The following is a 25283-nucleotide window of genomic DNA, read 5'->3' on the forward strand; positions in this document are numbered from 1 at the left end:
TCATAAACCATAGTGAGATAATCAGAAAAACAAATTTTAAAAGCACGTTGTATAATGGTGTCACTTTTAGGATGAGACACTTCACAAATATTTCAAGCATATACTTCTGTGGATTAGTGTGGCAGGCTGCACTGAGTCACAAGAAGAGCCAGTCTTATCAAGCTTTTTTAGAATTTTGGGATATACCTCCTAGAAAAAAATCTGGCAGGAAAAGAAAACTGAGCAGTTAGAATGGTATGTAAACTGGCTGTGTTGTAAAACACAGATAGAAATAATTCCTCTTCAATCAGGTAACAATCCAATTACAAAAAGGATAGGGATTCAGGATTACTATTGGTCATGCTGGGAAATTAATTCAATTACTTATGTAACATTTTGAAGAAAATATTAGTATTTGCAAACCCTTCTATGGTTACACAGATGGTTAGCTGCTAGCTTCCTGCCTTGACTGCCACTCCAAAGAATTTGGGGATCCCTCTTGTGGCTACAGTTGCAGGCTCCCCAGTTTCTCCCTTTTGCCATTTGTTTAATTCAATGCCACCTCTTTGGCCAAAAGGGGAGCCAGACCTGAAAATACAGTTAGGGAGATATAAAAGGAAGATTTGATCATTCTATGAGATGAGAGAGGAGATGAGGACACAATGGCTAAGGATGTGTGTGTGTAATTATGCCCTTATACCCCCTTAATAGCAATGAACCCTTAAGTTTCTTTACCTCTTCAATTTCGTTTACTATATGTATCTATATTGAAGTAAAGCTACATGTATAACCTATTTACACAAGAAAAACACATATACAGGATACAAAAACAAGGTTTTTGAGATGAATCTTATTGCTTCACTTCTGTCTATATGTCTCCATTAAACTCTCTAAAAGTAAAATCTATTCTTAGTTCAGGACTTTTTTTCTCATATCTCCTCAATGTACTTTTGTTCTCTCCTGTGTTTCCTGGTCTAAGAAAAACTTCTGCCATTTTTTTATATAAGAAATCTGTTCTCTTTTTATTTTCTCAGACCCACATATGCATCTCTAATCATTTTCATTTTTATTTTCATCTTAGTGATTAGTTCCAATTTCATCTTATTGTTTGATCTTTGAGTTATCTAGCCTGTCTCAGAGAGATGAAGCACTCCTTTCTTTTCCATAAACTGTTTCACATACAACATGGACAAATTTAAATGTACACAAGTGAGAAAGAGAAGACTTTACTATTAGAAAAACATGGAGAGCTATCTTGAGTTGTATGAGAGTCAACTGATCAACCTTGAAAATGTATAGTATCACCAAAACTACATGAGATGTTGAGGAACACAAGGGCAAAAAGAAGAGCGACTCTTCTCAGAGTAGCCTCCATTCATTCTATTGTGGGAGATAACATTTACAAGTAAGGCAAAACAAAATACAAGGTAATTTTGTTTGGAGGATCCTAGTTGGAGGAAAGGAGAGGAGACAGGAAAAATCTCATGTAAAAGATGGTCCTTAAGCTGAACTTTGAAGGAAATGGAGAATTCTAAGAGATGGAGGTGAGAAAAGAGTACATTTCAGGGAAGAGGAACAGTCTGTGCAAAGGCATGGAGAGGGAGATGAGGTATCTGGTGTGAGAACAGCAAGAAGGCCATTTTGGCTGGATATTAGTGTGTAAAGAGGAGTAATGTTTAATAAAGCTAGAAGGGTAGACTTGTGAAGGAAAATTTGGGTGAAATTATAATGGTCTCAAAACTGGAGTAAAATGGTGAGAAAATTTAGAGGGAGACAACAAGCAAATACATGGCAAGCTATATATATATATGAAAAATAAGATATGAAGGAAGGCATTAGAATTAAGAAAGGTTGGGACAGGTTTCCTGTAGAAAATGAGATTTTATCTGGTACTTCAAGGAAGTCAGGGAAGTCAGTAGGTAGAGATGAGGAAGGAGAACATTCTAGGCAAGGGCGATAGAGAAAATACTTGGAGCCAAGAGATGGAGCATCCTGTTCAAGTAATAGCAAGGAGGCCATTGTAATTGAACTGAAAAATAAGTGGAGGAGAATATGGTCTAAGAAGACTAGAAAATGGTGTGTGTAGGGGGTTGGGGAAGAATTGGTTTTGCAAGACTTTCATTATCAAATAGAGAATTCCATTATTTGATCCGGAAGGCAACAGGAAGCCACTGGAGGTGGCTGAGAAGAAGGCTGACATGGATGGGTTTACATTTTAAGAAAATCATTCTGACAGCTAAATGGAGAATAGATTAGAGTGGGAAGAGACTTGAAGCAGATAGACCTACCAGCGAGGCCTGTATCAGTGTAGTGGCAGTATGAAAGGAAAGAAAGAGGGCATATTTGAATGCTGAATTGTTTGGTACAGTAAGCAACAGGAAGCAGAGGAGATAAACAGGTTTCCCTTTAAGAAAAGTCTTCTGGAGTCAACTTAGAGAATTTGGATAAATGTAAAGAAGGCTACAATAAAAGATGAAATAAATCCATAAAAGAATAATGAAAGAGAAGAACTTGAACAACCATGGTTCACTTTACTTCAATACTCTAGGCAGAGTAAGTTAACAAGGAGAGCTAAAAACATAGCAAAAGTTAAATGAAAATTGATCTTTACTTGAATGTGGTGGTAGGAAGAGGTCTCTGGGAAGACAAAGATTCTGGCAATATTTAATCAAAGATTCACAGAGACTTATTTTATATATACCTCTTTGTAGAAATGTTGTCTTCCCTGTAGAATGTGAGTTCATTAAGGGCAGAGACTCTTCCTTATGTATCCCTAATTCCTAGCACATATAGACACTTTAAATGGTTCTTGATTGTCTGAAGAATGAGAAAGGGGCAGAGTTTGCCCTGGGTAAAAATATAAGGTGAAGTTTATCTTTGGAGTTATCTTCCCTCCCTTCTATAATCCTCCATCTCCTTAGTTATCAAGAATTGGCCTTGGGAAAGCCATTTTTGTTACCACTTCAACTTAAGGGGTAGTTGGGATTCTTTGAGACTAGATAAACTGAGTTATCAGTATAGTTGAACCACTCATGTATGACTACCCTTCACAATTTTTTTCAAGGTTAACCAATGCATGCTTAAAACTGGAAAAGCACAGCCCTCAAATATTTCTCCATGTTTGTTATAAAAGTCCTCTGCATTTAACTAAAATAAAAATAATCTTAAAAGGATAACACTTGTCAAGTTTACCTAAGTCTTTTCAGCCAAAGAAAAATGCAGTGGAAACAACCATATACCATACATCATTGCTTGTTGAGATTATGTGGTCTAACAGAATCAGATTAAAATATAATTGGAAATGTTTAATAATATCAATAAAACACAATACAACACAGATAGGGTTAATTTGTAGTTTTCTAAGTCAATATACCACTAGTGAGGATCTGTTTTTATTTGAGCTTGACACCACTGTTATAGTTCAACTCCCTCATTTTAGACATAAAAAAACAAACTGAGAGAAGTGAAATGAAGCCCCTAAGGTCACACAGGTTCATTCTGGGGTAATCCTGTTGCTTCTCCTATAGCCTACATAGCATCTTGCAAGGACTCCATAAAATTTTAATTTGTATTCTCCAAGGTCTCTTAGCCTATGGTGGCTTAAGAATGAAACATGTTCATATTCCTCAGTACATAGTGTATAATTCCACATACAGTGATTTGAGTGTCTTCTATAGCTAAAGTAAAACTTAATTCAGAAAAATAGCAAGGCCATACACTGAAAAGAATGTCAGGATATCTTTAAAACTGCTGCTTTAATACTTTAAGGACAATTCCCTATAGGGAGATATATATGAATATTACTAAGTCAGGTAAGGGACATTTCCATTACACACAGCTTTACTCATCAGAAAATGCATCAAAAACAAGAAATCCTTTCATCTATAAAAATTAATCCCTACACACAAGCTGAAAGCACTCCTTATTTTCGTGAACCCACAATATGAAAAAGCCTTTGATTTTAGATTTGTATTTGTCCTCTCCTTACTTTTATGATCCTAGAAATTACAAAAGAAGAAATTATTTAAGGTTTTCTTCAATAAGAATAAAGTCTGTATTACTGTAAACTTTGAATTTATAGACTAGATTATTAACATTTTACTATCAATAAAAGGCTGTGAAGTTGGATGTACCATAAACATGGCTTAGAAAAAAAGTTTGATCAAAGTACATTCAAATAGTTAGTTCTCCTTCCAGAAGAAATAAGATACCTTTCTTTCTCCCTTTCTAGAGGCCCCAGTATCTATTGAATCAACAAAGCATTACACCTGCATGCCTAGGGCATCAGATGTAAGAACAAAAGACCTTTTACAAAGAGCTAGTTTTGGCAACTGTAGAGGAGTTTCACAAGATCTTTATAGTAAATGACATCGATAACTAATTATTTTAGTAGGATGTTACACTTTTCTCCCCAAACAAAGAATATTTCAAGGCTATGTTCAAAACACTTTAAAATTCCATAGCATCAATGGTTTAGATAGATGTGGTCCCATGGTGTGAAATGTCTATAATGCCAAGCCGGTTTAGCCTTTCAGTTATTATGAAACTGGGCTGGTTGGAAGAAAAACGTGCATAAAGTCTTGGCTCAAAAAAAAAAAAAAAGGCAGATCAGATGTACACAGAAAGTAGAAAACAAACTTCTACAATCACAGATTGTGTCCCTGATTCTTGCCAGATTTCTGACAGGTACATGCCACACAAAATGCCAAACTAGCTGTTGATATGTAACACTATACTAAAATAATTACTTCATGTTAAGCCAAGGGGTTGATATAATGTCCCTTAAGGTCCACATGCTTCCTTCCTCTAGAGCTTTAGGAAAATTTCAATAAAATTATGAGTTTTGTCACAATTTCTCTGAGTATCTATTAAGAAAAAATTTTAAGATTTGGTGAGAGGGTGGGTTGTCTGTCTAACTTTCTTTGAACTCTAGTTAACCCCTAGCATTTTTGGTTAAAACAAAAATTCAGTTTCCTGGAAAAGTCTGAGTAATGAAACAATAATGTTATAGTGTCTGTGGTTAGAAAGGCATGGGAAGCAGAAGTTGGGTAAAGAGCTGACCTTTTCCCAGAATTTCAGTCAGTCTGCACCAAGATGCCAGTAGGGTTGATGACTTACCTCTATATCTCCTTTCTCTTCCATAGCTCAGTTCTATTTTTGCTCTATAGGATTTTGTTGGAGTACTCTTGGTCCAAGTTCTTGAAATCTATCCCACATCAACTGATTTGATAATTCATAGATAATGTCTAGGATATGGCCAAATTTCCTTGGATTTTCAGAGCACAATTTTTGTGCAGTGTCAACACAGTTTGAAGGCAGTAATTTGTGGATTCTTCCTATCTTTACTTTGCCCCCAGGTTCTAATTTGTCTGATAATTTTCATTTAGGATTTCTTAAAATAGTATATAGGCTTTTTAAAAAAAATCATGGTTTTCACAAAATTCAATGATTCTTAAAATATCTCTCCTTTCCCTATTTTATGGTTCTATTGTTTTTGATATCATTTATCTTATACTTTCTTTTACTATTTCAGTCTTTGGATTTTGATTTCTTACTGGATCAGACAATCACTAATTTCCATTTGGTCTATTTTAGTTTTCAGAAAGTCCATTTAAGATAAAGGTTTGCCACTTTTTCATCTAAGCTACTTATTCTTATTTTAATTCTTTCCTCAAAAACTTTTATTTTATTTTTTAATCCTTTACTTCACTTTTTCTAAGTAGCCATGCAGTACCTGTGGAAAATCCATTTTTCCTTTGGGTCTTTGCTTATGATTGTTACAGATTTATGTTTGCAATTATTTTTAATATAGGACTGGATGATGTTTTCTTTGACTTTCTCATTTCTCCAAGTTTAGTTCCTGAATAAGGGCCTTGTGTCAGGGCTAGATTATGCTCCCTGTTGTACTTTGGGTGTAGTGATTGATTCTGCTTAGTCTCATCTCATGTGTTCTTGCAATGATCTTTACTATATTCGTTTGGCCCCTCTAGATCTTTTGAGTTTCAGAGCACCAAGTTTCAGGGCCCTCTCCTGCAGGTCTGAAAAGTTTTAAAAGCTTCAAAATCTCTAAGTCAGGGATGTCCCAGTCTGAAACCTGTAACACTAAGCTGGTCATTGCCAGTCAATACTCCCTGAATATGTGGCTTTCTCAAAGAACTCCCCAGCTCTTGGTGCCCTTGGACACAAAGCCTTGTAGGCTACATATGCCTTGTCTTCAGTTGTTCTTGGAAGCAGTGGAACTAGCTTGGCTGGAGGTGGTGGGAGGGGGGACTCTTTCCTCTGGCCTGTGGGCTTCTGGCTGGCTTTTTATGCTCTTTAAAGGTGGGAGATGTTAGTGTAGTCTCTCACTGAATTTCTTGATTATTATTTGATCTGGTGAGAAATTTAAGGTTTTACTGGAAGAAGTAAGTTGAAGCTGGACAACCTGCCTCTCATTCAAGTAACCAGTTAGAGTTTGATTGTAATATTTTAAATGAGAGGTGATAAAAACCTGAATTAAATGGTGGCTCTATGAGTGAGGGAAAATGGACACATATAAGAGATGTTGTGAAGGTAGAAATGATAATATTTAGCATGGATTGGATATAAGGGGTGAAGGTAAAGACTCAAGGATGACACCAAGATTTACAAGTTGAGTTTAAGATGCACACGGCATAGACAATTCTATAGGTCTAAGAAGTAGCTGGGGATGTGTGACTGTAGCCAAGGAGAAAAACTCAGGTTGGATATGTAGATCTGGGTGGGCATCATCCATAGTAATGATAACTGAACTCAATGGAGATATTGAGCTCACCAAGTGAGATAGCATAGTTAAAAAAGAAGAAGTCCCAGAACGTGGGACATGACGCCAGCACTAGGGCTGTGCTCACATTAATATGGGGCTCACTCAGAGGAAGACATGTTACCAATGTGAGCTGGTACCTTCTCAGTAACTTATAGTCTTAAAGAATTGCCTACAGCACTGAGAAGGTAACGGATTTTCCCAGGATCATGCAACCAGTATGTGTCACAAATGGGTCTTTAACCCAATTTTTGTTTTGTACTAAGAAATCAGTACTCTATTATGGCACATTGCTAGCTTTATATTCCTGGTATATTCAATCTAAGTGTCATAGAATATGAACATTGAAAGGGACTTCAGAGACCAATTAGGAATCTCCAATATAATGTACCAGACAAGTGGCCATTGAGCACTTATACTACTACCACCTATTAAGAAGGTCCATTCTCCCTCTGGATATCTGACTGTCAGGAATTTTTTCCTCATCCGACATTAAGCTTTAAGTGCACCCTCTATAATTTCCAAGCATTCCTCTTGGTTCTTTATTCTGGGGTCAAAGAGATCAAGTTTAATCTTTTCTCCACATGAATATATTTCAAAGCCTTGAAGACATCTATGACATTCTCCCTGAGAATTCTCTTCACCAGGTTAAATATTCCTAGTTCTTTCAACTGATCTGCATTATACTCCCCACTTGTTTTCTCACCAATCACCTTAATGCCTTGGACCAGAGACCACACTCTGGAGGACTTAATCCTCTCTGGAACTCCTGTTCTGAGGACTCATTGTCCTGTTTCAAGCCTGCCTCACTTTATTGAGGCCAGTTCTAGCCATGCCTCACTTTATTTATTGGCCATCTTCTAGCTAGCCACTTTTCCACTGTGTCTGTTGTTATATCCCAGGTCTAGAATCATAATCAAACCAATGTTGCCACTGCTACTGAAAAAGGTGTGTCAGTCTATCCCATTATGGTTCTAATTACTCTTTTTGTAACTTTTTAAATCAAGATACTCCCAAACCTGGCTACCAGTCCCTTATATGTACTCCCTATGTCTATTAGAATGTAAGATCCTAGTGGGCAAGGACTATTTTCATTTAAAAAATTGTTTCCCCAGCACTTCTATATATAGTAAATACTTAATAAATGCTTTATCATTTGCTTATTCATTTATAGGATAAGGTAACAAAGCTATCCTAGTTACCCTCCTCTGGACACTCTCTAACAAAAGTCCTTCTTCAAGTGTAGCATCCAGAATTGAAAGTGTTCCAGATCATAGCCTGGCAAGAGCAGAGTACAGTGTGGTACTATCATCTCCCCATTTCTGGAAGCTGTACCTCTCTTAATTCAGCTCAAGTTCATATTAGTTTTCTTTGGCTGCCACAACATAGTGGTGATTCACACTGGGACTTTAGTCCACTAAAAATATCCATATCTTTTTCAAAACAACTTTAGTCTATCCATTCCTCCTCAATCTTATATTTGTGGAGCTAGTTTTTTTTTGTACTTGAGTACAAGATTTCCCATTTATCCCTATTAATTTCATCTTATTAAATTCAGGTCAATGCTCAAGGCCAGAGATGTCAAACACAGAGCTGGCAAATGCAGTCCACAACCCTCAAGTGCCGCCTGATCCAGATTAAAATGTAACTGGTAAATGTTTAGTGCAATAAATAAAAATAAACAAAATAAAAAATACAACATTTTAAAACTAAATCAATAGGTGGCTCATTGGGATCCTTATGTACAGAGTTGTAGCCCCTGCTTCTATTGAATCAGACACCACTGCTTTAGTCTGTCAAGATCCTTTAAAATCCTGACTCATCTATTGTTGTTAGCTCTCACTCCCATCTTTATGCCATCTAGAAGGGCTATATGCCATCATACATTTATATGAGCTAGAAGGGATCTATGCCATCTATGCTTTTATCCAACTGACTAATAAAAATGTGAAGTGGAATATCACCAAGCAGATTTGACTTTAACACTGCAGGAGAGACTTCTTGACATGCTGACCCTAAACAATTAATGACTTAATATGATCTTCTAACTCATCCTAAATCCATCTAATTATATGTCTTCCTAATCCACATCTCTCCTTCTTCTCCCCAAAAATAGTATTAGAAACTTTATCAAGACCTCACTTAAATTCAAATAAGCTATCTCCATGGCATTTTCCTAATATAGTAGGTTTAGTAATCCTATCAAAAAAAGAAAAAAGAAATGGGCTTTCTTAGCACGACATGTTTTTAAGTAAGCCATGCTTATGAGTTTTGTAATTATTGCCTCCCTTTCTATATGCTCCCCAAATAGCTTTTTCATTATCCAATATAGAATTTTCTAGGGCATCAACCAAATACACTGGACTTTTTTCATCCATAAAAAATAGGACATTTGCCTTTCTCTAGTCTTCTGATACTTGTATTTTCCATGTTCATTCGAAGATCATTACCAGTGATTCTGTAATAACATATAGCAATGGTGTCAAACTCAAATAGAAATTGGAGCCATTAATATATTATATACAATTATCCCTGTAGATCACCTATTGACTTAGTTTTAAAATGTAATATTAAATGTAAATGTTATCTATGTTTTATTATGTTTTTATTTGTTAAATATTTCCCAATTATTATATTTTAATCCAGTTTGGGCTGTACTCCACAGAGTTGTGGGCTGTATGTGGTCAACATGCCATGTGTTTGACAACTCTGGCTTAAAGATTTTCAGAGTGCTTTACTCCCACAATTCTGCAAAGTTAAAAGCAGCACACTTATTTTTCCTTATCCTCATTTTACAGATGAGGAAAACAGAGCTCAGAGAAAGTGATCGTAGAGCAACAGATCTATAATGTGTTAGCATTGTGAATCAAACCCAAGGCAAGCACAAGTATTTTTTCCTTCATATTACAGATGAAAACACCTGAGCCCATAAAGGGTAAATGACCTGCGTATAGTAACAGAGCTAGAGAGAATAGGAGTTGAGACTTAAACACAAGGTCTTTTGACTCCAAATCCAGTGTTCTTTTCTTCAGTGCAAGTATCTGAACTTTAAATCCAAGTGTTAAGGTGCTATAAATAAGTGTTGAACCTGAAATATTATAGTTAAAAATGAATTTTAAGTCCCCTATTTAAAGGGCACAGAAAAAGATTTCTAATGGGCAACAACTAATTAGAAAGATAAATAAGCCCATTAAATGTGTTTTCAAATTATGGCTTTTACAATGTCAGCCATCTGAGAGTAAAATAACCAAACTATAGTACCTAAGAAGCATAACCATAGATTTAGAGATGGAAGGGATGGACCTAGAAGGGATGTAATCCCATTTCCTTATTGGACAATAGTCCAGAGAATGTATGCGATTTGGCCAGTCACGTAAGTAATGGGGACTGGATATTCCAGGGTTGTGATGGGAACCCAAAGTCCCTGATTTCAAATCCTGGGTCCTTTCCATGACATCATACTACCTCCCTACTGTAAATAAATAATTTAAATGAAACTAGCCTTGCAAACTTAGCCCTAAAAAAAGTGATGTGAATTCTATAAGGAATCTTTCTTATACCTATAAGGTATTTCCCTCCCTCTGACCCTGTGCTAGAGAAAGCATCATCTGATTAAAAGGTACATGGATATGTATACACAAAATCTTCGGTGGCTAGAGATGATACAATAAATAGATACAAAAGATGATACAAAAAATAGATCACAGTATCATAATTAGAGATAGTAAGGACCTGTGAAATCATCTAGTCTAAGCCAAGTATACAAGGCAGAAACCTCAGAGTTTGCACCTAAAATCCTTTTATTCTATATTCAGTGTTAGGCCAACATAGAGTTATAGTATATGGATCTCCAACCTGCTTTGGTAAAAACTATGATGGGTTGAAATTAGGGGGGAGATTTACTGCAAATTTCTCTGATAAAGGCCTCATTTTTCAAATACGTAAGGAATAGAGTCAAATTTATGAAAATAAGAGCCATTCCCCAATTTATAAATGTTTAATGGTTATGAGTAATTTTCAGAAGAAGAAATTAAAGCTATCAAAAATTACATAAAAATGCTCTAAATCTCTAATGACTAAGCAAACTGGAACAACTCTGAAGCACTGTCTCACTCCTTTTGGATTGGCTAACATGATAGAAAAGAAAAAGGACAAATGCTGGGTGAAAAGTTAAAAATTGAGTAGTACATTAATGCATTATTATAGAGTTGTGAACTAGTCCAACTATTCTGGAGAACAATTTGGAATTTGCCCAAAGAACTATAAAACCGTGCAAATCCTTTCATTCATTCACCAATACTGCTACCAGGTCTGTTCCCCAAAGAAATCCAAAAAAGGAGGAAAAGACCCATATGTACAAAAATAGTTATGGTAGCTCTTTTGTTGTGACAAAGAACTAGAAATTGGGAGGATGTCCATCAACTGGGGAACAGTTGAACAAGTTGTAGTATATGATTGTGATGGAATATTATTGTACTGTTAAGAAATGATGAAAAGAATGATTTCAGATAAACATGATAAATTCTTATAAATCGATGCAAAGTGAAGTAGGCAGAACTAGAAAAACACTGTACACAGTGACAGCAATATTGTCACAATAACCAACATCATGACCAAAGACACATAAGTAACTGGCCCAAATTTATAAAAATCATTACTCAACAGATACATTTTAAAAGGAAAGAAACATGATTTTAAACAGAAAAAATTCGACCACTTAATAGCATACAAAATAATTCCAGGGGCAGCTGGGTGAGTCAGGTCCAGTGACAGGAGGTCCTGGGTTCAAATATGACCTCAGATACTTCTTAGCTGTGTGACCCTGGGCAAGTCACTTAACCCCCATTGCCTAGCCCTTACCACTCTTCTCACTCTTCTACCCTAAAACCAATACCCAGTATTAATTCTAAGACAGAAGGTAAAGGTTTTAAAATAAAAAAATAATTCTAAATCATTAATAATTAGAGAAATGCATCTTAAAGCAACTATGAGGCACCACCTGACCAAGTTGACCAAAATGGAAAATGACAAATATTGAAGGGGCTTCAGGAAAACAGGTGTACAGTTGGTAGAGCTACAAATTAGTACAGTCACTCAGGAAAGCAATCTGGAAGCCCAAAATTACTCAACTGTATATACCCTTTGATCCAGCAATGCCACCATTAGTCCTCTACCCCCAAAGAGATCACAGAAAGAAGAAGACATTATTTTTGCATATGTACAAAAATACTCATAGCAGCTCTTTATGTAGTGGCAGACAACTAAAAACTAAGAAGATGTTCACCTACTGAGGAACAGCTGAACAATTTTTGCATATGGGTGTCTAGAGGAACATTACCATTCCAAAATTTTTGGAAGAGCTATAGGATTGATGCAGAGTTAACAGAACCAGAAGAAAATTTGTATAACAACAACTGCAAAAACAAAAGGATGATGAAATCAAGATGCAGAAATGAGACACATTTCTGGATGTGGATATTCAAAGTTAGGTTATATTTATATTTCCCTCCATCTATCTCTAATATTTTTCAAGTTCCTTCCTTCCTCTGTAAACACGATGCTATGTTCCTTCAATTATTTTAGCTAATTCTTTTTTTCAAAATGGTTCTATTTCCTTTTGCTCTTTTCCCACACTCTATTCCCTCCTCCTGTCAGTTCTTTTGTTCATTAGCATTTTTTAAAATATCATTTTTGAATCAATTTTCAGAGAGGGTTTCTCTTACTTTCTTCATAATTCATAATTTCCTGAAGTCTATTCTAAACCCTCATTCTCTGACTTCTGGACCCTATAATTATCTAATCTCTATTCTCTGGATAAGGGCAGTAAGGTGAAGCTGTAGATAGTGTGCCAAATCTGGAGTCAGGAGGCTCATCTTCCTGAGTTCAAATCTGGACTCAAAACTTACTAGCTCTGTGACCCTAGGAAAGTCACTTCACCCTGTTGCCTAAGCTTCCTTATCTGTAAAATAAGTAATAAAAGGAAATGGCAAACAACTCCAATATCTTTGCCAAATAAAAACACCACCAAAATGGGGTCATGAAAATTCAAACACAACTGAAATGACACCATTCTCTATATTCCTAATGCAACCATATTTCCAAGGTGTCTTTCTATCCTAGGCTCTCTCTTCTTGGTAGTTTTTGTCACTGTCTTGTAGAATTTGCCCTAAGGATTTCCCCTTTCCACTGTGTATCGCTTCCAGAACAAAGCCAATTCATGCAGGTGATGGAAAGACTTTTCCTTGGTAGGATTCCCTGGCCACAACTATGATCCTGATTCTTCAGCCCACCACTAATCTATTATATACCTCTGGTTACCTTCTTTTATCCATTTGCTTAAAAACCTCCTCTTTGGAGCCAGGCCCTCCTACTCTCCTAGGTGTTTCCAAGAGTTTCAACTTCCTTACTGAGGTAGGACAAGTGAACTTTTCAAGTATCAAAACCTTCAGGCATACCCTACAAAGATCCCCATTTCCCTTCCAAAACATATCTCTTCACTTATAGGAGCCTTCATGAGTGGAATTCCCCTCCCTCCATCTTTTCAGTCCTCCCCACCTCCTTCCCCTATAGGCTCCACTTTCTGAGACCATGAGGTCACCTTCCCCTCATTTTTAACCCTCAATTTGATAAATGCACATCACAGACATCCTTCAGTCCTCTTGTTCCTCTCTTTCCCTTTTATTCACTCTCCAATTTTGTAATGCTGACCCACAAAAACAAAACTAAACAACACTGATTCACCTGTAGGCAGGATGTCAGCAGATTCTGTCCATAATGCTCCAGACTTGTCCTTTCAATGGTATGCACTTTCTGCTGTCACCCCTTTCTTTTCTTATTGGTTTCAAGTGAACTATTGAAGTTAACCACAAAGTATCTTAGAGTTTACAGCCTTGAGTTTTTTTCTGGAGGAAATTTGTGAATTCTTTCAGCTGATGTTTCATTCTCTATGTTCAGAAGTTCTTTTGTCTTCTGCAGTATTATGATATGGTTTTCTCCTGTCATTTTTTCTGGGAGATCTATAGTATAGTATAGTAGTAGTCGCTCAGTAACCGAGGATGACCTATGATCCTTAGGTTTTCTCTACTTGCCTGGTGAGTTTATTACTTTCTTTTAATGTTATTGTTTTTTACTTTTCTTATTCTATATGGTCCTTTACTTCTGTGTATTTGCATTCTCAATCTATTAGTTTCTCATTTGTTTCTTTGGTGAAACTTTCCATAGCAGATTTCGGTTTTTCTATTCTATTTTTGCAGTGTGGTCCATAAAAAAAAACAAAAAAAAACCCTTTTCTCATGCTTTTAATTTCTCTTTTGAACTACTTAAGATCGGCATGGTGTAGTTCCATATACTTTAAAAATTTTACATGATCTGTTTCACCAAGTTTTGGCTCATTTCCCTATGTTTTGCAGTCTTTGTTTATATATGCCTAAACACATTTACTAGATCTAGAGGCTATATTTCTTTCTGCTGTTTGTTAATGTTTTCCTAGTTGATTTATGTTCAAAGTTTTTATATTTTCTTCTTCCTGAAATCTCGGGTAATTTTAGTTTTCCTTCTCATCCCCTTCCATTTTTACCCCTATTGTTTTTTGTCTCTGACTTGCTCCTCTCTAATAGAGGTTTCCTTGGGGGCTAAATCCCCAAAGCACCTCAGCTTTCTCTTATACTGGGCAATCCAGAGGACACCAGCCTCTGCCTCAGGGGCTTTTTGGGTGGTCAGAATCCCCCCAACTGAATGCTGAGGACTTTCACTCAGGTATAGTGAAGTATAGATAGTTCCATAACTGCTCCCTCCAATGACTCAGTATTCTGACCCAGCACTTGCAGTTCAGAGGACAATTCTATAGCTACAAAGCTGATTTTTGTAGTTTGGTTCTCTGGAGGTCTAGGAGGAAAAGGTGGGGGCTGGAGGAGTGGGACGTGGCACTGAAGTTTATTTCCAGCCCAGATACACGCCTGCTTCTTTCCCTCTGTTCCTGGCTCTCCTGCAGAGATCTACTGCAGTACAGAAAGCTGCCTGCTACGGCACTGACTGTATGGCCCTAGCAAGCTTCCATAGCCTGGTATGCTGCAGAGGCGTAGTCATAATCTGTCTTGGTCCAAGCACATTTTCTTAGGCTGGAGCATGGGGGACCTATGTGGGCTGGCCAGTGCAGCCTCCCTGATGGGCTCAGGGGAGGCGGGTATTGGGGAGTGGCTCTCTGGGATATCCATTCATGAAGTGGCTGGGTTTTTTGCCTTCTTTCGGATTCTGAGTGTCCTCAGTTATGGAGACAGCCTATGTTTCTTTATCTTTGGTTCATAATTTCTGTTTTGGAGAGGTGTGAGAGGTTGAGGGGATCCGAGAAAATGCTATGCCCTTCATCTTGTTTATCATAAGAGCACCCTATATTCTTTGATTGTGAGAATGAACAGGCTTGGCAATAGAAAAGTCAGCAATAATTGGGGGGGGGGGAAGGAAGAAAAAGAACCTGGCACTGACAGTGGGAGTCAAGGGAAGTTAGATTAAAGATCACTCAGGTTTTTTCCAGGATCCATACTAGTCATGGAATTGAGATTTGTCAATTAGGCAGCAGTTTATCCATTATCTAATTCAGGCTCCTGTTAATGGGGAGAGGTAGCTCTGGGATGCATTTGGGGTTAGGGAATATATACTACTTTAAGCTCAGCCCTTTGCTGTAAAGTAAATTGGGGGTCTTGTTTTTTTCATGGTGGCTCATTTACTTGATTTGATAAAATTAGAGAGGATTTACAAAACAAGTATCTGAAATGTGCAGAATTTCATAATAACACCAGAGTTTTTTTTAATACTAGAATTGCAAAGATCTACTTTTTCCAACAAAGAAAACCTCTAAGAATAAGCTGATTCTACCTATCACTGCTTTGAAGTATTAAATATCTGGGGGAATAAATTGTGAGAAAAGCTAAAGTTTCAAGTAGCCTTCTCTAAGTGATCCATGGATTGCGTTGGCCTTTGGGGCCAATTAAACCGAGATTATCTACCTCCTAACCCAAACTGCACCAAGTAGAGGACCCTGCCTGGCTGATTAATTACAAAGTCATGTCACTGCACCAGGATATCCATCATACCCTCTAGTTTGCGTGTCCATCTCCTGCCAGTGAACTGACCACTCAACTTCTACTTACACAAGGCTCTGGGAGATGATGAAGTAAGATAATGAAAATTTGTCTCTACTCCTCAACACTCTAGATTTCAAACTGAAATAGATTTATAGCTTTTGACACATTCTATTGTAGTAATACTAAAAAAGCTAAAAATCACACTAACCCACTAGAACCAAAAGATGAATTGCAGCTAATTGATCTCTAAAGTCTTCAAATTGTAAAATTCTATGTTTCTAAGAAGGAATATGTAGACAACTCACGATGCAAGGTATTTAAGTATTTGGCTCAGTCTTATTTCCTAACATCTTCATCAGTGATCCAAAAGAAAAAACAAACATCTTAAAAGAAACTGACCCATGATATAAAGTTGAGATATTTAATACAAACTCATAAGAGCGGAAACAATACCCAGAAGCCTCAAGAGGTAGAGACTTGAACCAAAAATAACAAAAGAATCAACTAGGAAAATGAAACTTCTGTGAAAGCAAATCAGAAACAGTCAGTGGAAGGTAGAAATTTAAAAAGCACCAAGTTGAAGGCCATTAGATCCATAGTTGAAAAGAGAGAGCAATTTGGTTCAGACAGACAATAATCTGGGATTGAGGCTCAAAAACCTTAAAACAACAAAGCCATCTGCCAACAGCTCTACATTTTCTCTACCTTTCCCCTCTAAAGGTACTGCAGTTTTTACTACCACAATCATCAGCTAGGGATTCACTTTCCTAAACTGTACCCTACCAATTAACTCCAAGACCCATTTGGAACTGGCATAACAACTCCTCCTTGTTCCCAGCCACACTGTTCTTAGTCTCTACATCAGTCAAAACCTATGCTTGGTATCCCAGACTGACCACTATTCATTGCTTCTGGCCGAGAAGCTTGTTACTTTTGTTAATAATATTTGAGAGGCATCACTCCTATGCCAGACACTATGAGTAGATATGAAAGAAATAAAAACAAAGATCTTACTCAAACTGTTCCAGAGACTAGAATATATGCAGATCACTTATCAATCAGTTAATCAGTATTTGTTAAGTGCCTATTAAGTGCCAGGCAATGTGCTATATGCTGCAGAAACTAAGGCAAAACATGTGCTAGTCTCTTATAACATTACTAATATACATGAAATTATACATTTTAACTATCCCCCATGACTGGAATACACTCTCCAATTGCTGGATGGGGTAGAAGGGATATCTCCTTCTGGATGAGTAGTGGTTAGATGCCATAGCCAAAGGGTTTGGGGAGGGAGAAGCAGGAAGAAATTTCTTCTCTTTCTCCCATGAAGGAGTCTTCTCCACATCCTCCTCCTGGCCTCTATTGCCTTGAACTCTCATATTCTGACTGTCTCCAGGGTTTAGCAATTTAAAGACACTAGAGGTACAACCAATTTTCAGTCCAGCCACTTGGATTATTCCTTGTATCCAATCAGGGAGAAATGTTTATACTTAGAAAGGAATCATCAGGTTTTAATATCTTATTACAACATCCACATCTTGTTATAGATAGATCACTATATTAACTGAGGGGGGAAGGGAATACAGTGAAATAGCAAACCCTTTCTCTCTTATAAATGAAACTGGAAGTACAACAGATAGATAAGGAAGGAACCAGATGTACCAGATTTTTGGCAGACATTGTTATTATTGGTAAAAACAAAAATACTATGATCAAGCTCCTTCATTACAATAGTTGATATTTTATATAAGGATGCAGAAATGATTCTTACATTACAAAGGCTGGAAGAATCATTAAATCCATCCATATATAAAAGAAAAATCTGTGCTGGAGGCAATGAAATTTCAAAGTCATTTGAAGTTAATATCTTATCTATCTTTATATCTTTCAAAAAAGTCCATAAAAGAAAGGAAAAATTTTAAGGAATTAAAGATCATGATGTTAATCCATACCAAGTGACTGGATGATCAGGACAATATCACCAAAGACCAATTCATTGCCCAACCATCTTTTTGAAGAATTTTTTATGGCAATAATTTATGAATCAAAAGGATACTTGAGAAAAACATGAAAAAGAAATAGGCAAGAGCAGGTAGATAGCACAGTGAATAGAGCTCCGGGCCTAGAGTGGAGAGAACCTCGGTTCAAATCTGACCTCAAACTGATTGTAAGTTATGGAAAATTTCAAATAATATCTGTCTGTGCTTATCGTTTATTGATCACAAAACAGAATATTTTTCCAGAAGTAAAAAACAGTGAAAGATAAAGCTTTTAAATGTTTAATATGTACTGAGTTCTTTACTAAACACTGAGCATGGAGAACCAAACATTGATCAAAATCAAGAACCATAGGACTAGTTGAGCCAAAGCCCAAGATACAAGTCAGAAGTAAGAAAATGAAATTGGAATCCTAAAACAAATAGTAGTTGTAGCTTCAAACAACTAAATAGAAAACTATTATTAAACAAACAATGCCTTCAATTTTTTTTCCTTTCAGAAAAAGTTACAGTATTTTCTTATGCCCCTCAAAGACAGGGGCTCTAAATGGTCCCTTCTAACAATAAAAATCAATTAAGAAAGAAAGGAAGGGATTTATGACACATTATATTTTTCTATTAAAAGTTTGCATTAATGACCTGCTTAATTCACTAAAATTGTAGCATTTAAATCTTTGAATGATTTCTTCTATTTTTTTTAACTGATAACTTATTGTTAATGCCTTTTGTTGCTACATCATATTTATTTCTATTTCCCTTGCCATTCCCTAACCCAGCAATCAATCCTTTGGAACAAAGATTTTAAAATAAAGAGAATAAAAAATACTTTAGCAAAATCAACCAGCAATTACCCATATCTGATGGTATATGCAAAATTCCATACCTATAGTCTCCTGTCTTTGCAATGAAGAACAGCATTTTTTTTGACTCTTCTGAGGTTGAATGGTAATTATAATTATACAGAGTTTCATTTCACTTTTTTCTCATTTTTATTGTTAAAGTCACTATGTACATTATTTTCCTGTTGTTGTTTTTTTTTATTTCGCTTGGAATGAGTTCACAGGAATCATTCAGGTTTCTATGAAGTCTTTACTTTTGTTGTTTTCTATACAATAACACAGTAATATCTCATTACCTTTATGAACCACAATTTGTTTAGCCATTCCCCAATTAGGGGGCACTATTTACTTTCAGTTCTTTGCTATTCCCAAAAAACTGTACTAGTGTCTTTGGCCAGGTTTGATCCCAGGACTAAGTATGGATCGCAATCCACTGAGCCACCTTGCTGTGCCCCTCTCACTTTTAAAGTACCATTGCTTTCTAGTGTGATTGGCCCAATTAATATCTGTAACAACAGTATGTAAACCTTAAAACTTGTTATTTTAAGGTTTACAGTATACTAGTGTGGAATAAGAGATTTTATTATTTTTAAAAATGGAAATATCATAGTTAAATTTGGCAGATCTGAACAGTGTGAAGACAGGAACCTCAGACCTTTTAGTGCTTCTGTTACTCTACAAACTGGGTGGCAAAGGGGTCCATCTGCCCCCTGGTGGCAACATCCCAAATTGCAAAATCAGTTTTTTTTTAATTCTGGAAAAAGCCCCCTTTAGAAGCAGAAACTGAAATTTAAGTCATGAAATGACAGCAAATGTCACAAAAATACAATTATTTGTTGAAATCTTTACAGCGGACTTCCCATCCCAGGGCCCATATCAACACTGAAGACAACAAAATTTTACTGGACAGTCTTTGGAATTTAGTGCAACCAGACTGGAATTTTTTGTGCTTGTAAATCCTAGAAAGTAATCTGACCTGGGGGAGATAAATAAATTTATAGGCCTATATACAGATTGAAATTGAACTCTTAAATATCATTTTCCAAGTTCTGAACTTTTCCTAGATTTTGGTTTTATTAGGTATTCCTGGATTTAATTTTGTGAAATGTTGTCTGGATAGAATTATAATTATATAGGCACCCCAAGAGATATACAGGGAAAGAGAACACCTAAGAAAGCCAGAAAAAGCAGATCTATCTGACAGGAACAGGCCCTGAGGATCTGATAATAGGGGCTAAGTCATCTTCTCATTATCATGTGGCACTGGGCTGCCTGCTTAGAATCATAGGAGTTTGAGTTAAAAACTCAAAAATCCCCTCTCTGATTATACAAATGAGGCAATGGGCTCAAAGGTTAATTGACACATTCAAGATCACATAGCAATCTGCCACTGGAACCCAGGCTCTCTCACTTCAAAAATATGATTTCCCCTACTATATACTATTGCTCCTCTTTCAGTAGTAGGGAACACTTTAAAGCTTTCTTCATTCTTTTGCCTATCAATCTCCCTAAGAGGTAAAGATTCCTTACTTTACTCCACTATTGTTTATGCTCACTAGTATTTAGAGAGAAAAAGATGGAGGTGGAAAAATATTACAAGCTAAGTAAAACAGGACCTTTTGATGCGAAGGCTCCCTAAAGCTGTCAGTTGATTATTTGCTTAGCAGTTAACCAACTTAATATATTTACTTTTTCTTTAGTTATACAGTCAGTTGACATTTGTTAAGCACCTACTATGTACCAGGCATTCTGCTAAGGGCTCACTTGTTTTCTTGTATGGCTGATTTATATGCAAAATTATGTTATGTTGAAAATTTTCTCAAGACATTCTCTGATACTAAAACAAAACTCAGTAACACTTTAAAGGTTCTTTTGCTTTTCTCAAAGTGACATTAGAAAGAACTGTCAAAGTAGTTAAGCATATTCTTTAAGTGATTTCCTGAATGCTACCTAAAAACCATTTAAATTTGCAAGGTCTGACCTCTTTTAGCATTGTTATTTCTTCTGATCTCCAATCCTTATTATTTTCCTGTTCTTTGACTCACTACCTTTAAAGTAAAGAATATAAGATTAAAAGAAATTATAGATGGAAGAGATAAAATAGAAGATATGGAAAATAAAAAGAGGAAATTAACCCCAATACATAAGAAGGAATCATTTGTGGCAGTTCCCAGATAATAATAATAAGGCTTGGCTATTGAGGGGAATAAAAAAAAACAGAACTTGGTTTGCAACCATTTTTAATAGTTTTTCAAGTACCAATCAATCATCACTATCAAATAATTCTATATATGTAGTGTTAGGTTAATACCTAATCTTGCCTCATCACTCTATTTCTCCATTAACTGATAAACTATATATGGAACCATGCTAAGCTCAGTTAAATAACAGTTATCAAGTTTTGGATGGAAGGTGCTATACAAACACTCCTGAATGTTAATGATTGAAGCAGCCAATGCAGCCAGGATGAGCTGCCAAAGGGCTTTGCCCTTGCTTTGTGGGCCTGATCAGTCATGAAACATAGCCAGTACTAGCTGAAGCCCATAATGGATGTGATTCCTGCTCCAGTTTAAAGCAACAAGCCTAAATCTGACAGGAGAGGGGACTAATAATTACTCTGTTTGTCAGGAACAATTTTTTCCAATGGCAAGTCTTTTAAATGATGGTTTATAAGAACAGGATTTAGAAATATTCAAGCTTTCAATTGATGCTATCTTAGAGTCAGATTTGGTAAATGTATATGCCAGAGCATCTCAGTTAAATAAGAATGGAATCCAGCTACAGCCCTGGAGCAGTAGGAAAGTTGGAAGTTTGCCTAGTTCTTTGGGTAGACACTGGAAATCTGCCAAGATGGAGGACCCTGAAGTCATATAGGTTTATGGGTTAATTTTGCAATTACTCAACTTTTGTTTCTACTTTTCAAAGGAAGAAAAAATTAAGAAAAATGAATTCCTGCTCTGACTTGGAAAGAATGTAAAAAGACTAGTTGTTTCATGACCATATTAAATGATTTTTTAAAAATCACACAGGCACAAATATGGTACTGATTCCAAAGCCAGGAAGACCAAAAACAGAGAAAGAAAACTACAGACCAATCTCCTTAAGGAACATAGATGCAAAAAATCTTAAATAAAATATTAGCAAAGAAACTACAGCAAATCACAAGAATTATTCACTATGACCATGTGGGATTTATACCAGGAATACAAGGCTGGTTTAACATTAAAAAAACCCTCCACATAACTGACCATATCAATAACTAAAATAACAGAAATCACATGATTATCTCAATAGACGCAGAAAAAGTCTGTGACAAACTACAACACTCATTTCTATTAAAACCACTAGAAAGTATAGGAATAGAAGGGCCTTTCCTCAAAATAATAAACAATATATATTTATAGGAATAGAAGGGCCTTTCCTCAAAATAATAAACAATATATATTTAAAACAATCAGTAAGTATCATCTACAATGGGGATAAGTTAAAAGCCTTCCCAATAAGATCAGGAATTAAACAAGGATGCCCATTATCATCTCTATTATTTAATATTGTACTAGAAATACTAGTGACAGCAATTAGAGAAGAAAAAGAAATTGAAGGAATTAAAGTAGGCAACAAGAAAACTAAACTATCAGTCTTTGCAGATGATATGATGGTATACTTAGAGAATCTTAGAAAATCAATTAAAAAGCTAGTAGAAATAATCAACAACTTTAGAAAAGTTGCAAGATACAAAATAAATTCACACAATTCATCACCATTTCGATATATTTCTAATAAAAATCAGTAGCAAGAATTAGAATGATAAACTATTTAAAATCACTCCAGACAATATAAAATATTTGGGAATCTATCTGCCAAGACAAACTCAGAAATTACATGAATACAACTACAAAATACTTTTCACACAAATAAAACTAGATCTAAACAACTGGAAAAACATTAATTGTTCATGGGTAGGATGAGCTAATATAATAAAAATGACAATCTTACCTAAACTAATTTACTTATTTGGTGCTATACCTATTAAATTACCAATCTTTTTAATAGAATTAGAAAAAAAATCGTAACAAAGTTCATCAGGAAGAGCAAAAGACCAAGAATATCAAGGGAACTAATAAAAAATGGGAATGATGGAGGTCTAGCAATACCAAATCTTAAACTGTACTACCAAGCACTGATCAGCAAAACAATATGGCACTGACTGAGAAACAGAAAGGTGGATCAATGGACTAGACTATGGGTAAATGACCTTGGCAAGCTAATGTTTGATAAAGTCAGAGATCCCAGCTTTTGGAACAAGAACTCACTACTTGACAAAAACTGCTGGGAAAATTGGAAAACAGCATGGGAAAATTAGGTTTAGATCAAAATCTTACACCCTATACCAAGACAAATTCAAAATGGGTAAGTGACTTAAACATAAAGAGTGAAATAATAAATTAGGTGAACTTGGAGTAGTATACCTGTCAGACCTATGGAAAAGGAAGGAATTTAAGATCAAGCAAGAGATAGAGAACATTACAAGATCTAAAATGAATAATTTTGGTTATATTAAATTAAAAAGTTTTGTACAAACAAAACTAACGCAACCAAAATTAGAAGGAAAGCAACAAATTGGGGAAAAATTTTATAACAAAATTCTCTGACAAAGGTCTAATTTCCCAAATATATAAGGAACTAAGTCAAATTAACAAGAAATCAAGCCATTCCTCAATTGAAAAATGGTCAAAGGGTATGAATAGGCAATTTTTAGATGAAGAAATCAAAGCTATCCATAATCACATGAAAAAGTGTTCTAAATACCTCCTGATAGGAGAAATGCAGATCAAAACAACCCTAAGGTACCACCTCACATCTAGCAGATTAGCCAATATAATAGTAAAGAAAAATAATAAATTTTGGAGGGTATGTGGCAAAATTGGGACACTAATACACTGCTGGTGGAGTTGTGAATTGATCCAACCTTTCTGGAAGGCAATTTGGAATTATGCCCAAAGGGCTTTAAAAGAATGTATACCTTTTGATCCAGCAACACCACTACTAGGTGTATACTCCAAAGAGATAATAATGAAAATGTTTGTATAAAAATATTCATAGCCACACTCTTTGTGGTGGCAAAAAACTAGAAAATGAGTGGGTGTCCTGTGATTGGAGAATGGCTGAACAAATTGTGCTATATGATGGTGATGGATTATTACTGTGCAATAAGGAATGATAAACTGCTTGGTTTCCATATGAACTGGAAAGACCTTGACAAACTGATGCAGAGCAATAGGAGCAGAACCAGGAGAACATTATACACAGAAACTGAAACAGTGTAGGACAATCATATGTAATCAACTTGCTACTAAGAGCAATGCAAAGATCCAGGACAATCCCGAGGGACTTATGAGAAAGAAAGCTATCCACATCAAGAGAAAGAACTGTGGGAGTAGACACACAGAAGAAAAACATTTATCACTTGTTTATAAGGATATGGGATGTGGGGTTTGGGTTTCTAAAAGATTACTCTATTACAAAAATGAATAATATGGAAATAGGTATTGAGTGATAATACATGTGTAACCCAGTGGAATTGTTTGTTGGCTCTGGCAGGGGAGAGGGAAAAGGGGAAGGAAAGAACATGGAATCATGGAAAAATACTTAAATAAAAAAAATCACACAGGAGAAAGCAAATGACTAACCCAAACACCTATTTGGGGTTGGATCTGGGAATTAATTTTTCCTTTTAAATGGCTTGAGTAAGTTCATTAATCTACTCAACACATTTCACCAATATCTATTTTAATAAAAATTCAGTATAAAGTTGAATAGGACACTTATTTTCATCATACTAGATCTGGTTCTTGAAATTAGAAATAAACTGAAGTACCATTCTGTAACTGTTGCAATGCCACTTAACTTTCAAACTGTTTGTGTTTCTGAGATTCAAAGAAAGGAAAATTTACATGCATGCTGGTCCTTTCTGATCTTTACATTTTCCATCTTGTGAGTAATCTTTTATAATGGAAGTTCATATTGAACAAATTTGCCAATATCTAATGTCTGACATGTTTCTCTTCATATAAATAAAGTTAAAAGCATAAATATAGGAAAAACTGTAGCAGTCTTTAAAGAGATAGTTAATAAAGGGCCTAAAGTGAAAAGCTAGAAATAGGCACAGGTTAATATATATGACATTATAGAAATATTATAGAAATGGATTTATGGATGAAAGATAATATTTAGGCCTGGAAAGAACTTTAGAGATAATCCAATTTAACTTCCTTGTTTTAGAGATTAGAAAACTGAGACCTAGAGAAGCTAAACTATTTGCCAAAGATGGGTAAGTGGCAAAGTCAGGTTTAGAATGCTGGAGTCTTCTGATTCAAATTCATGGTGCTATAGAAAATGATGCTCGATTCCTCAAATAATTTAAGACATCAATTGTGTGATCTCCCAAAGTTTCTCTTTTCTGAACTGAACTTTAATTCCTTCAAAAAATTGCTTATGACAATTTCAAAGAACTTTAACATAATGACAAATGATCTGGATGGAGTTTGTCCAAAGAAAGGCAAATCGTTTGCAGAATGGGCAACTAGAAGGAAACATGACATTC

At 35.7% G+C, this 25283-nt stretch overlaps 1 protein-coding gene across 12 annotated transcripts in view; it reads right to left on the reverse strand.

Annotated features, from left to right (window-relative positions):
* DTNB (dystrobrevin beta) overlaps positions 1-25283 on the reverse strand; it is a 398765-nt gene that overhangs the window by 119994 nt on the left and 253488 nt on the right. The gene's annotated exons all lie outside the window — the stretch shown is intronic.

The sequence above is a fragment of the Monodelphis domestica genome, chromosome 1 (genome assembly GCF_027887165.1).
Source record: "Monodelphis domestica isolate mMonDom1 chromosome 1, mMonDom1.pri, whole genome shotgun sequence".
NCBI classification, from domain to species: Eukaryota; Metazoa; Chordata; class Mammalia; order Didelphimorphia; family Didelphidae; genus Monodelphis; species Monodelphis domestica.